A 13,515-nucleotide genomic window follows, 5' to 3' on the forward strand; every position below is an offset into this window, starting at 1 on the left:
TTGTAGATTGCACTCATGTCAGCAACTCCATATACATTTTTTTTTCTTCATGCTTCTTTCTTCATCCTTTTTTCTTTCTGTCATTCAGACTTTCATTCATTCGATCTCTCTCACTCACTTGCTTTAACTCATTTGTTCTCACTCACTCACTCACTCACTCAATCACTCACTCACTCATTCACTCTCACTCACTCTCACTCTCTCACTCACTCGCTCACTAAGTCAGTCTCTCTCTCTCTCTCTCTTTTTCTTTTTATATATATTTTTTTCCGTCTTCTTCTTCTTCTTCTTCTTCTTCTTCTTCAGACCCTGTCATAGCACTAATGCCTTTCCAATACCACCAGCAGATGGAGACACTCCATTGCAACATTGGTTGTGAGCAGCAGTTTCTAAAAACAAATGCCTCATGGCGGATTTCCCATCCATCAATGGATGGTAAATTTTGTTTTTATCATTCACTGACCACAGAAACCAATGCATGGTCAAGCAACAGCAATGACACACCCTTGTGTATAGGCATGAGACCCTCATGTCATTTAACAGGATTCAGCACCACCCACAAGACAGCTACCTGTCATGTCATGTCAAACCTGCACAGGTGTGCTAGATTATTATTATTTAGTTTTATTTTATTTTTTTACACCAATCAGTGTGCAAACATGGTCATTAAAACGCTAAATGAATAGACGTTCATAAACCAGTCAGTGCAACTCATCATTTTGGTCTCCAATTCTCAAACTCAAATTCTCACCCACGGAGGATTAAATGAGAATCTTTCTTGTTTAACACTGGAATGGGGTGGTGCACTGTTCACTACCCGAAGATACTGCCACATCGGGTCAATGCATAGGGCGACAGAAGCAAGCTTCCAAATCAGCTCCCTTTCTCAAAAATCCATTTAATTTATGGTCCCCAGATAGGGAACGTATGTATCAGTATGTGCTCACAAGTCACCCAAGTGCAAGTATTCACACAAAAAAAAACGTGCCTCAGGATGTGATCTGTCGCAAGATCCTTTCTTTTTTTACACTTGATCTAAGCCAAAAGGCCTAGAGGGGATAACCGGGAAAGGGGTGGACCCAACCATGTCCCCTTCATGAGCACTCACATTACTCATAGGAATGGAAGGAAGGCTGGCAGCCAACCAGCCTCCCATACACTTTCTGGGTGGGTGGCAGTCAGCCACCCATACATACATACAGCACAGGCTAAACCCACATCATCACTTAAAAAAAGGACAGGCGACCATTGCACTCTGATGGAGCATTTAGCAATGCAATCCATAGCCTGGCTTTTGCCTGAACCCCCATCACTCCTCCTCTTGCATATAAGACAATATTTCAGATCTGCATATGAAAACAACACACCTACCTTTGTTTCACATAGCTGCCTGCCTGTCTCTAGTTACCCCACTGGCTGTAGCTGCGTCCCTTCCGACATGGAATAACACCAACTGTAACGATAAACTGAAAATTAACAGTATAAACCTGCATCATTTTGGACTCTGGTATTTGCTGAATCCGGGTGACCTGACAATCGATGGTGGTGCCGCTGGTGATTCTGGCCTTCTTGGAATCTGTTGGGCCTATGTGTTAGCTCACACATCACTTGGGTATCCATGGTAACTACCACAACATGGTCATCTGCAGTTTACATCTAGCCCGTGGCATTGAATGGCATTTTAAAAGTGCTAAGGGTCCTGGTGCAATAATCCTCCCATGAGGATCAGCCTCAACGGCTTTGTAGATTGCAATCATGTCAGCAACTCCATATACATTTTTTTTTCTTCATGCTTCTTTCTTCATCCTTTTTTCTTTCTGTCATTCAGACTTTCATTCATTCGATCTCTCTCACTCACTTGCTTTAACTCATTTGTTCTCACTCACTCACTCACTCAATCACTCACTCACTCATTCACTCTCACTCACTCTCACTCTCTCACTCACTCGCTCACTAAGTCAGTCTCTCTCTCTCTCTCTCTTTTTCTTTTTATATATATTTTTTTCCGTCTTCTTCTTCTTCTTCTTCTTCTTCTTCTTCAGACCCTGTCATAGCACTAATGCCTTTCCAATACCACCAGCAGATGGAGACACTCCATTGCAACATTGGTTGTGAGCAGCAGTTTCTAAAAACAAATGCCTCATGGCGGATTTCCCATCCATCAATGGATGGTAAATTTTGTTTTTATCATTCACTGACCACAGAAACCAATGCATGGTCAAGCAACAGCAATGACACACCCTTGTGTATAGGCATGAGACCCTCATGTCATTTAACAGGATTCAGCACCACCCACAAGACAGCTACCTGTCATGTCATGTCAAACCTGCACAGGTGTGCTAGATTATTATTATTTAGTTTTATTTTATTTTTTTACACCAATCAGTGTGCAAACATGGTCATTAAAACGCTAAATGAATAGACGTTCATAAACCAGTCAGTGCAACTCATCATTTTGGTCTCCAATTCTCAAACTCAAATTCTCACCCACGGAGGATTAAATGAGAATCTTTCTTGTTTAACACTGGAATGGGGTGGTGCACTGTTCACTACCCGAAGATACTGCCACATCGGGTCAATGCATAGGGCGACAGAAGCAAGCTTCCAAATCAGCTCCCTTTCTCAAAAATCCATTTAATTTATGGTCCCCAGATAGGGAACGTATGTATCAGTATGTGCTCACAAGTCACCCAAGTGCAAGTATTCACACAAAAAAAAAACGTGCCTCAGGATGCGATCTGTCGCAAGATCCTTTCTTTTTTTACACTTGATCTAAGCCAAAAGGCCTAGAGGGGATAACCGGGAAAGGGGTGGACCCAACCATGTCCCCTTCATGAGCACTCACATTACTCATAGGAATGGAAGGAAGGCTGGCAGCCAACCAGCCTCCCATACACTTTCTGGGTGGGTGGCAGTCAGCCACCCATACATACATACAGCACAGGCTAAACCCACATCATCACTTAAAAAAAGGACAGGCGACCATTGCACTCTGATGGAGCATTTAGCAATGCAATCCATAGCCTGGCTTTTGCCTGAACCCCCATCACTCCTCCTCTTGCATATAAGACAATATTTCAGATCTGCATATGAAAACAACACGCCTACCTTTGTTGCACATAGCTGCCTGCCTGTCTCTAGTTACCCCACTGGCTGTAGCTGCGTCCCTTCCGACATGGAATAACACCAACTGTAACGATAAACTGAAAATTAACAGTATAAACCTGCATCATTTTGGACTCTGGTATTTGCTGAATCCGGGTGACCTGACAATCGATGGTGGTGCCGCTGGTGATTCTGGCCTTCTTGGAATCTGTTGGGCCTATGTGTTAGCTCACACATCACTTGGGTATCCATGGTAACTACCACAACATGGTCATCTGCAGTTTACATCTAGCCCGTGGCATTGAATGGCATTTTAAAAGTGCTAAGGGTCCTGGTGCAATAATCCTCCCATGAGGATCAGCCTCAACGGCTTTGTAGATTGCACTCATGTCAGCAACTCCATATACATTTTTTTTTCTTCATGCTTCTTTCTTCATCCTTTTTTCTTTCTGTCATTCAGACTTTCATTCATTCGATCTCTCTCACTCACTTGCTTTAACTCATTTGTTCTCACTCACTCACTCACTCAATCACTCACTCACTCATTCACTCTCACTCACTCTCACTCTCTCACTCACTCGCTCACTAAGTCAGTCTCTCTCTCTCTCTTTTTCTTTTTATATATATTTTTTTCCGTCTTCTTCTTCTTCTTCTTCTTCTTCTTCAGACCCTGTCATAGCACTAATGCCTTTCCAATACCACCAGCAGATGGAGACACTCCATTGCAACATTGGTTGTGAGCAGCAGTTTCTAAAAACAAATGCCTCATGGCGGATTTCCCATCCATCAATGGATGGTAAATTTTGTTTTTATCATTCACTGACCACAGAAACCAATGCATGGTCAAGCAACAGCAATGACACACCCTTGTGTATAGGCATGAGACCCTCATGTCATTTAACAGGATTCAGCACCACCCACAAGACAGCTACCTGTCATGTCATGTCAAACCTGCACAGGTGTGCTAGATTATTATTATTTAGTTTTATTTTTTTACACCAATCAGTGTGCAAACATGGTCATTAAAACGCTAAATGAATAGACGTTCATAAACCAGTCAGTGCAACTCATCATTTTGGTCTCCAATTCTCAAACTCAAATTCTCACCCACGGAGGATTAAATGAGAATCTTTCTTGTTTAACACTGGAATGGGGTGGTGCACTGTTCACTACCCGAAGATACTGCCACATCGGGTCAATGCATAGGGCGACAGAAGCAAGCTTCCAAATCAGCTCCCTTTCTCAAAAATCCATTTAATTTATGGTCCCCAGATAGGGAACGTATGTATCAGTATGTGCTCACAAGTCACCCAAGTGCAAGTATTCACACAAAAAAAAACGTGCCTCAGGATGCGATCTGTCGCAAGATCCTTTCTTTTTTTACACTTGATCTAAGCCAAAAGGCCTAGAGGGGATAACCGGGAAAGGGGTGGACCCAACCATGTCCCCTTCATGAGCACTCACATTACTCATAGGAATGGAAGGAAGGCTGGCAGCCAACCAGCCTCCCATACACTTTCTGGGTGGGTGGCAGTCAGCCACCCATACATACATACAGCACAGGCTAAACCCACATCATCACTTAAAAAAAGGACAGGCGACCATTGCACTCTGATGGAGCATTTAGCAATGCAATCCATAGCCTGGCTTTTGCCTGAACCCCCATCACTCCTCCTCTTGCATATAAGACAATATTTCAGATCTGCATATGAAAACAACACGCCTACCTTTGTTGCACATAGCTGCCTGCCTGTCTCTAGTTACCCCACTGGCTGTAGCTGCGTCCCTTCCGACATGGAATAACACCAACTGTAACGATAAACTGAAAATTAACAGTATAAACCTGCATCATTTTGGACTCTGGTATTTGCTGAATCCGGGTGACCTGACAATCGATGGTGGTGCCGCTGGTGATTCTGGCCTTCTTGGAATCTGTTGGGCCTATGTGTTAGCTCACACATCACTTGGGTATCCATGGTAACTACCACAACATGGTCATCTGCAGTTTACATCTAGCCCGTGGCATTGAATGGCATTTTAAAAGTGCTAAGGGTCCTGGTGCAATAATCCTCCCATGAGGATCAGCCTCAACGGCTTTGTAGATTGCACTCATGTCAGCAACTCCATATACATTTTTTTTTCTTCATGCTTCTTTCTTCATCCTTTTTTCTTTCTGTCATTCAGACTTTCATTCATTCGATCTCTCTCACTCACTTGCTTTAACTCATTTGTTCTCACTCACTCACTCACTCACTCAATCACTCACTCACTCATTCACTCTCACTCACTCTCACTCTCTCACTCACTCGCTCACTAAGTCAGTCTCTCTCTCTCTCTCTTTTTCTTTTTATATATATTTTTTTCCGTCTTCTTCTTCTTCTTCTTCTTCTTCTTCAGACCCTGTCATAGCACTAATGCCTTTCCAATACCACCATCAGATGGAGACACTCCATTGCAACATTGGTTGTGAGCAGCAGTTTCTAAAAACAAATGCCTCATGGCGGATTTCCCATCCATCAATGGATGGTAAATTTTGTTTTTATCATTCACTGACCACAGAAACCAATGCATGGTCAAGCAACAGCAATGACACACCCTTGTGTATAGGCATGAGACCCTCATGTCATTTAACAGGATTCAGCACCACCCACAAGACAGCTACCTGTCATGTCATGTCAAACCTGCACAGGTGTGCTAGATTATTATTATTTAGTTTTATTTTATTTTTTTACACCAATCAGTGTGCAAACATGGTCATTAAAACGCTAAATGAATAGACGTTCATAAACCAGTCAGTGCAACTCATCATTTTGGTCTCCAATTCTCAAACTCAAATTCTCACCCACGGAGGATTAAATGAGAATCTTTCTTGTGTAACACTGGAATGGGGTGGTGCACTGTTCACTACCCGAAGATACTGCCACATCGGGTCAATGCATAGGGCGACAGAAGCAAGCTTCCAAATCAGCTCCCTTTCTCAAAAATCCATTTAATTTATGGTCCCCAGATAGGGAACGTATGTATCAGTATGTGCTCACAAGTCACCCAAGTGCAAGTATTCACACAAAAAAAAACGTGCCTCAGGATGCGATCTGTCGCAAGATCCTTTCTTTTTTTACACTTGATCTAAGCCAAAAGGCCTAGAGGGGATAACCGGGAAAGGGGTGGACCCAACCATGTCCCCTTCATGAGCACTCACATTACTCATAGGAATGGAAGGAAGGCTGGCAGCCAACCAGCCTCCCATACACTTTCTGGGTGGGTGGCAGTCAGCCACCCATACATACATACAGCACAGGCTAAACCCACATCATCACTTAAAAAAAGGACAGGCGACCATTGCACTCTGATGGAGCATTTAGCAATGCAATCCATAGCCTGGCTTTTGCCTGAACCCCCATCACTCCTCCTCTTGCATATAAGACAATATTTCAGATCTGCATATGAAAACAACACGCCTACCTTTGTTGCACATAGCTGCCTGCCTGTCTCTAGTTACCCCACTGGCTGTAGCTGCGTCCCTTCCGACATGGAATAACACCAACTGTAACGATAAACTGAAAATTAACAGTATAAACCTGCATCATTTTGGACTCTGGTATTTGCTGAATCCGGGTGACCTGACAATCGATGGTGGTGCCGCTGGTGATTCTGGCCTTCTTGGAATCTGTTGGGCCTATGTGTTAGCTCACACATCACTTGGGTATCCATGGTAACTACCACAACATGGTCATCTGCAGTTTACATCTAGCCCGTGGCATTGAATGGCATTTTAAAAGTGCTAAGGGTCCTGGTGCAATAATCCTCCCATGAGGATCAGCCTCAACGGCTTTGTAGATTGCACTCATGTCAGCAACTCCATATACATTTTTTTTTCTTCATGCTTCTTTCTTCATCCTTTTTTCTTTCTGTCATTCAGACTTTCATTCATTCGATCTCTCTCACTCACTTGCTTTAACTCATTTGTTCTCACTCACTCACTCACTCACTCACTCAATCACTCACTCACTCATTCACTCTCACTCACTCTCACTCTCTCACTCACTCGCTCACTAAGTCAGTCTCTCTCTCTCTCTCTCTTTTTCTTTTTATATATATTTTTTTCCGTCTTCTTCTTCTTCTTCTTCTTCTTCTTCTTCTTCAGACCCTGTCATAGCACTAATGCCTTTCCAATACCACCAGCAGATGGAGACACTCCATTGCAACATTGGTTGTGAGCAGCAGTTTCTAAAAACAAATGCCTCATGGCGGATTTCCCATCCATCAATGGATGGTAAATTTTGTTTTTATCATTCACTGACCACAGAAACCAATGCATGGTCAAGCAACAGCAATGACACACCCTTGTGTATAGGCATGAGACCCTCATGTCATTTAACAGGATTCAGCACCACCCACAAGACAGCTACCTGTCATGTCATGTCAAACCTGCACAGGTGTGCTAGATTATTATTATTTAGTTTTATTTTATTTTTTTACACCAATCAGTGTGCAAACATGGTCATTAAAACGCTAAATGAATAGACGTTCATAAACCAGTCAGTGCAACTCATCATTTTGGTCTCCAATTCTCAAACTCAAATTCTCACCCACGGAGGATTAAATGAGAATCTTTCTTGTTTAACACTGGAATGGGGTGGTGCACTGTTCACTACCCGAAGATACTGCCACATCGGGTCAATGCATAGGGCGACAGAAGCAAGCTTCCAAATCAGCTCCCTTTCTCAAAAATCCATTTAATTTATGGTCCCCAGATAGGGAACGTATGTATCAGTATGTGCTCACAAGTCACCCAAGTGCAAGTATTCACACAAAAAAAAACGTGCCTCAGGATGCGATCTGTCGCAAGATCCTTTCTTTTTTTACACTTGATCTAAGCCAAAAGGCCTAGAGGGGATAACCGGGAAAGGGGTGGACCCAACCATGTCCCCTTCATGAGCACTCACATTACTCATAGGAATGGAAGGAAGGCTGGCAGCCAACCAGCCTCCCATACACTTTCTGGGTGGGTGGCAGTCAGCCACCCATACATACATACAGCACAGGCTAAACCCACATCATCACTTAAAAAAAGGACAGGCGACCATTGCACTCTGATGGAGCATTTAGCAATGCAATCCATAGCCTGGCTTTTGCCTGAACCCCCATCACTCCTCCTCTTGCATATAAGACAATATTTCAGATCTGCATATGAAAACAACACGCCTACCTTTGTTGCACATAGCTGCCTGCCTGTCTCTAGTTACCCCACTGGCTGTAGCTGCGTCCCTTCCGACATGGAATAACACCAACTGTAACGATAAACTGAAAATTAACAGTATAAACCTGCATCATTTTGGACTCTGGTATTTGCTGAATCCGGGTGACCTGACAATCGATGGTGGTGCCGCTGGTGATTCTGGCCTTCTTGGAATCTGTTGGGCCTATGTGTTAGCTCACACATCACTTGGGTATCCATGGTAACTACCACAACATGGTCATCTGCAGTTTACATCTAGCCCGTGGCATTGAATGGCATTTTAAAAGTGCTAAGGGTCCTGGTGCAATAATCCTCCCATGAGGATCAGCCTCAACGGCTTTGTAGATTGCACTCATGTCAGCAACTCCATATACATTTTTTTTTCTTCATGCTTCTTTCTTCATCCTTTTTTCTTTCTGTCATTCAGACTTTCATTCATTCGATCTCTCTCACTCACTTGCTTTAACTCATTTGTTCTCACTCACTCACTCACTCACTCAATCACTCACTCACTCATTCACTCTCACTCACTCTCACTCTCTCACTCACTCGCTCACTAAGTCAGTCTCTCTCTCTCTCTCTCTTTTTCTTTTTATATATATTTTTTTCCGTCTTCTTCTTCTTCTTCTTCTTCTTCTTCTTCAGACCCTGTCATAGCACTAATGCCTTTCCAATACCACCAGCAGATGGAGACACTCCATTGCAACATTGGTTGTGAGCAGCAGTTTCTAAAAACAAATGCCTCATGGCGGATTTCCCATCCATCAATGGATGGTAAATTTTGTTTTTATCATTCACTGACCACAGAAACCAATGCATGGTCAAGCAACAGCAATGACACACCCTTGTGTATAGGCATGAGACCCTCATGTCATTTAACAGGATTCAGCACCACCCACAAGACAGCTACCTGTCATGTCATGTCAAACCTGCACAGGTGTGCTAGATTATTATTATTTAGTTTTATTTTATTTTTTTACACCAATCAGTGTGCAAACATGGTCATTAAAACGCTAAATGAATAGACGTTCATAAACCAGTCAGTGCAACTCATCATTTTGGTCTCCAATTCTCAAACTCAAATTCTCACCCACGGAGGATTAAATGAGAATCTTTCTTGTTTAACACTGGAATGGGGTGGTGCACTGTTCACTACCCGAAGATACTGCCACATCGGGTCAATGCATAGGGCGACAGAAGCAAGCTTCCAAATCAGCTCCCTTTCTCAAAAATCCATTTAATTTATGGTCCCCAGATAGGGAACGTATGTATCAGTATGTGCTCACAAGTCACCCAAGTGCAAGTATTCACACAAAAAAAAACGTGCCTCAGGATGCGATCTGTCGCAAGATCCTTTCTTTTTTTACACTTGATCTAAGCCAAAAGGCCTAGAGGGGATAACCGGGAAAGGGGTGGACCCAACCATGTCCCCTTCATGAGCACTCACATTACTCATAGGAATGGAAGGAAGGCTGGCAGCCAACCAGCCTCCCATACACTTTCTGGGTGGGTGGCAGTCAGCCACCCATACATACATACAGCACAGGCTAAACCCACATCATCACTTAAAAAAAGGACAGGCGACCATTGCACTCTGATGGAGCATTTAGCAATGCAATCCATAGCCTGGCTTTTGCCTGAACCCCCATCACTCCTCCTCTTGCATATAAGACAATATTTCAGATCTGCATATGAAAACAACACGCCTACCTTTGTTGCACATAGCTGCCTGCCTGTCTCTAGTTACCCCACTGGCTGTAGCTGCGTCCCTTCCGACATGGAATAACACCAACTGTAACGATAAACTGAAAATTAACAGTATAAACCTGCATCATTTTGGACTCTGGTATTTGCTGAATCCGGGTGACCTGACAATCGATGGTGGTGCCGCTGGTGATTCTGGCCTTCTTGGAATCTGTTGGGCCTATGTGTTAGCTCACACATCACTTGGGTATCCATGGTAACTACCACAACATGGTCATCTGCAGTTTACATCTAGCCCGTGGCATTGAATGGCATTTTAAAAGTGCTAAGGGTCCTGGTGCAATAATCCTCCCATGAGGATCAGCCTCAACGGCTTTGTAGATTGCACTCATGTCAGCAACTCCATATACATTTTTTTTTCTTCATGCTTCTTTCTTCATCCTTTTTTCTTTCTGTCATTCAGACTTTCATTCATTCGATCTCTCTCACTCACTTGCTTTAACTCATTTGTTCTCACTCACTCACTCACTCACTCACTCAATCACTCACTCACTCATTCACTCTCACTCACTCTCACTCTCTCACTCACTCGCTCACTAAGTCAGTCTCTCTCTCTCTCTCTTTTTCTTTTTATATATATTTTTTTCCGTCTTCTTCTTCTTCTTCTTCTTCTTCTTCTTCTTCAGACCCTGTCATAGCACTAATGCCTTTCCAATACCACCAGCAGATGGAGACACTCCATTGCAACATTGGTTGTGAGCAGCAGTTTCTAAAAACAAATGCCTCATGGCGGATTTCCCATCCATCAATGGATGGTAAATTTTGTTTTTATCATTCACTGACCACAGAAACCAATGCATGGTCAAGCAACAGCAATGACACACCCTTGTGTATAGGCATGAGACCCTCATGTCATTTAACAGGATTCAGCACCACCCACAAGACAGCTACCTGTCATGTCATGTCAAACCTGCACAGGTGTGCTAGATTATTATTATTTAGTTTTATTTTATTTTTTTACACCAATCAGTGTGCAAACATGGTCATTAAAACGCTAAATGAATAGACGTTCATAAACCAGTCAGTGCAACTCATCATTTTGGTCTCCAATTCTCAAACTCAAATTCTCACCCACGGAGGATTAAATGAGAATCTTTCTTGTTTAACACTGGAATGGGGTGGTGCACTGTTCACTACCCGAAGATACTGCCACATCGGGTCAATGCATAGGGCGACAGAAGCAAGCTTCCAAATCAGCTCCCTTTCTCAAAAATCCATTTAATTTATGGTCCCCAGATAGGGAACGTATCAGTATGTGCTCACAAGTCACCCAAGTGCAAGTATTCACACAAAAAAAAACGTGCCTCAGGATGCGATCTGTCGCAAGATCCTTTCTTTTTTTACACTTGATCTAAGCCAAAAGGCCTAGAGGGGATAACCGGGAAAGGGGTGGACCCAACCATGTCCCCTTCATGAGCACTCACATTACTCATAGGAATGGAAGGAAGGCTGGCAGCCAACCAGCCTCCCATACACTTTCTGGGTGGGTGGCAGTCAGCCACCCATACATACATACAGCACAGGCTAAACCCACATCATCACTTAAAAAAAGGACAGGCGACCATTGCACTCTGATGGAGCATTTAGCAATGCAATCCATAGCCTGGCTTTTGCCTGAACCCCCATCACTCCTCCTCTTGCATATAAGACAATATTTCAGATCTGCATATGAAAACAACACACCTACCTTTGTTGCACATAGCTGCCTGCCTGTCTCTAGTTACCCCACTGGCTGTAGCTGCGTCCCTTCCGACATGGAATAACACCAACTGTAACGATAAACTGAAAATTAACAGTATAAACCTGCATCATTTTGGACTCTGGTATTTGCTGAATCCGGGTGACCTGACAATCGATGGTGGTGCCGCTGGTGATTCTGGCCTTCTTGGAATCTGTTGGGCCTATGTGTTAGCTCACACATCACTTGGGTATCCATGGTAACTACCACAACATGGTCATCTGCAGTTTACATCTAGCCCGTGGCATTGAATGGCATTTTAAAAGTGCTAAGGGTCCTGGTGCAATAATCCTCCCATGAGGATCAGCCTCAACGGCTTTGTAGATTGCACTCATGTCAGCAACTCCATATACATTTTTTTTTTCTTCATGCTTCTTTCTTCATCCTTTTTTCTTTCTGTCATTCAGACTTTCATTCATTCGATCTCTCTCACTCACTTGCTTTAACTCATTTGTTCTCACTCACTCACTCACTCACTCAATCACTCACTCACTCATTCACTCTCACTCACTCTCACTCTCTCACTCACTCGCTCACTAAGTCAGTCTCTCTCTCTCTCTCTCTTTTTCTTTTTATATATATTTTTTTCCGTCTTCTTCTTCTTCTTCTTCTTCAGACCCTGTCATAGCACTAATGCCTTTCCAATACCACCAGCAGATGGAGACACTCCATTGCAACATTGGTTGTGAGCAGCAGTTTCTAAAAACAAATGCCTCATGGCGGATTTCCCATCCATCAATGGATGGTAAATTTTGTTTTTATCATTCACTGACCACAGAAACCAATGCATGGTCAAGCAACAGCAATGACACACCCTTGTGTATAGGCATGAGACCCTCATGTCATTTAACAGGATTCAGCACCACCCACAAGACAGCTACCTGTCATGTCATGTCAAACCTGCACAGGTGTGCTAGATTATTATTATTTAGTTTTATTTTATTTTTTTACACCAATCAGTGTGCAAACATGGTCATTAAAACGCTAAATGAATAGACGTTCATAAACCAGTCAGTGCAACTCATCATTTTGGTCTCCAATTCTCAAACTCAAATTCTCACCCACGGAGGATTAAATGAGAATCTTTCTTGTTTAACACTGGAATGGGGTGGTGCACTGTTCACTACCCGAAGATACTGCCACATCGGGTCAATGCATAGGGCGACAGAAGCAAGCTTCCAAATCAGCTCCCTTTCTCAAAAATCCATTTAATTTATGGTCCCCAGATAGGGAACGTATGTATCAGTATGTGCTCACAAGTCACCCAAGTGCAAGTATTCACACAAAAAAAAAACGTGCCTCAGGATGCGATCTGTCGCAAGATCCTTTCTTTTTTTACACTTGATCTAAGCCAAAAGGCCTAGAGGGGATAACCGGGAAAGGGGTGGACCCAACCATGTCCCCTTCATGAGCACTCACATTACTCATAGGAATGGAAGGAAGGCTGGCAGCCAACCAGCCTCCCATACACTTTCTGGGTGGGTGGCAGTCAGCCACCCATACATACATACAGCACAGGCTAAACCCACATCATCACTTAAAAAAAGGACAGGCGACCATTGCACTCTGATGGAGCATTTAGCAATGCAATCCATAGCCTGGCTTTTGCCTGAACCCCCATCACTCCTCCTCTTGCATATAAGACAATATTTCAGATCTGCATATGAAA

General features: G+C 43.2%; 8 pseudogenes; all 8 read right to left on the minus strand.

Moving 5' to 3' along the window:
* Positions 1–796: 796 nt before the first annotated feature.
* LOC130287613 (U2 spliceosomal RNA) lies at positions 797–1,060 on the minus strand (annotated as a pseudogene).
* A 1,472-nt stretch (positions 1,061–2,532) lies between these two features.
* LOC130287876 (U2 spliceosomal RNA) lies at positions 2,533–2,797 on the minus strand (annotated as a pseudogene).
* A 1,460-nt stretch (positions 2,798–4,257) lies between these two features.
* LOC130285937 (U2 spliceosomal RNA) lies at positions 4,258–4,521 on the minus strand (annotated as a pseudogene).
* Positions 4,522–5,992: 1,471 nt separating this feature from the next.
* On the minus strand, positions 5,993–6,256 carry LOC130285938 (U2 spliceosomal RNA; annotated as a pseudogene).
* A 1,483-nt stretch (positions 6,257–7,739) lies between these two features.
* On the minus strand, positions 7,740–8,003 carry LOC130285939 (U2 spliceosomal RNA; annotated as a pseudogene).
* Positions 8,004–9,479: 1,476 nt separating this feature from the next.
* On the minus strand, positions 9,480–9,743 carry LOC130285940 (U2 spliceosomal RNA; annotated as a pseudogene).
* A 1,481-nt stretch (positions 9,744–11,224) lies between these two features.
* LOC130287589 (U2 spliceosomal RNA) lies at positions 11,225–11,484 on the minus strand (annotated as a pseudogene).
* Positions 11,485–12,952: 1,468 nt separating this feature from the next.
* On the minus strand, positions 12,953–13,217 carry LOC130287877 (U2 spliceosomal RNA; annotated as a pseudogene).
* Between the last annotated feature and the right edge of the window lie 298 nt (positions 13,218–13,515).

This window comes from Hyla sarda, chromosome 8 (assembly GCF_029499605.1).
Source record: "Hyla sarda isolate aHylSar1 chromosome 8, aHylSar1.hap1, whole genome shotgun sequence".
Lineage (NCBI taxonomy): Eukaryota > Metazoa > Chordata > Amphibia > Anura > Hylidae > Hyla > Hyla sarda.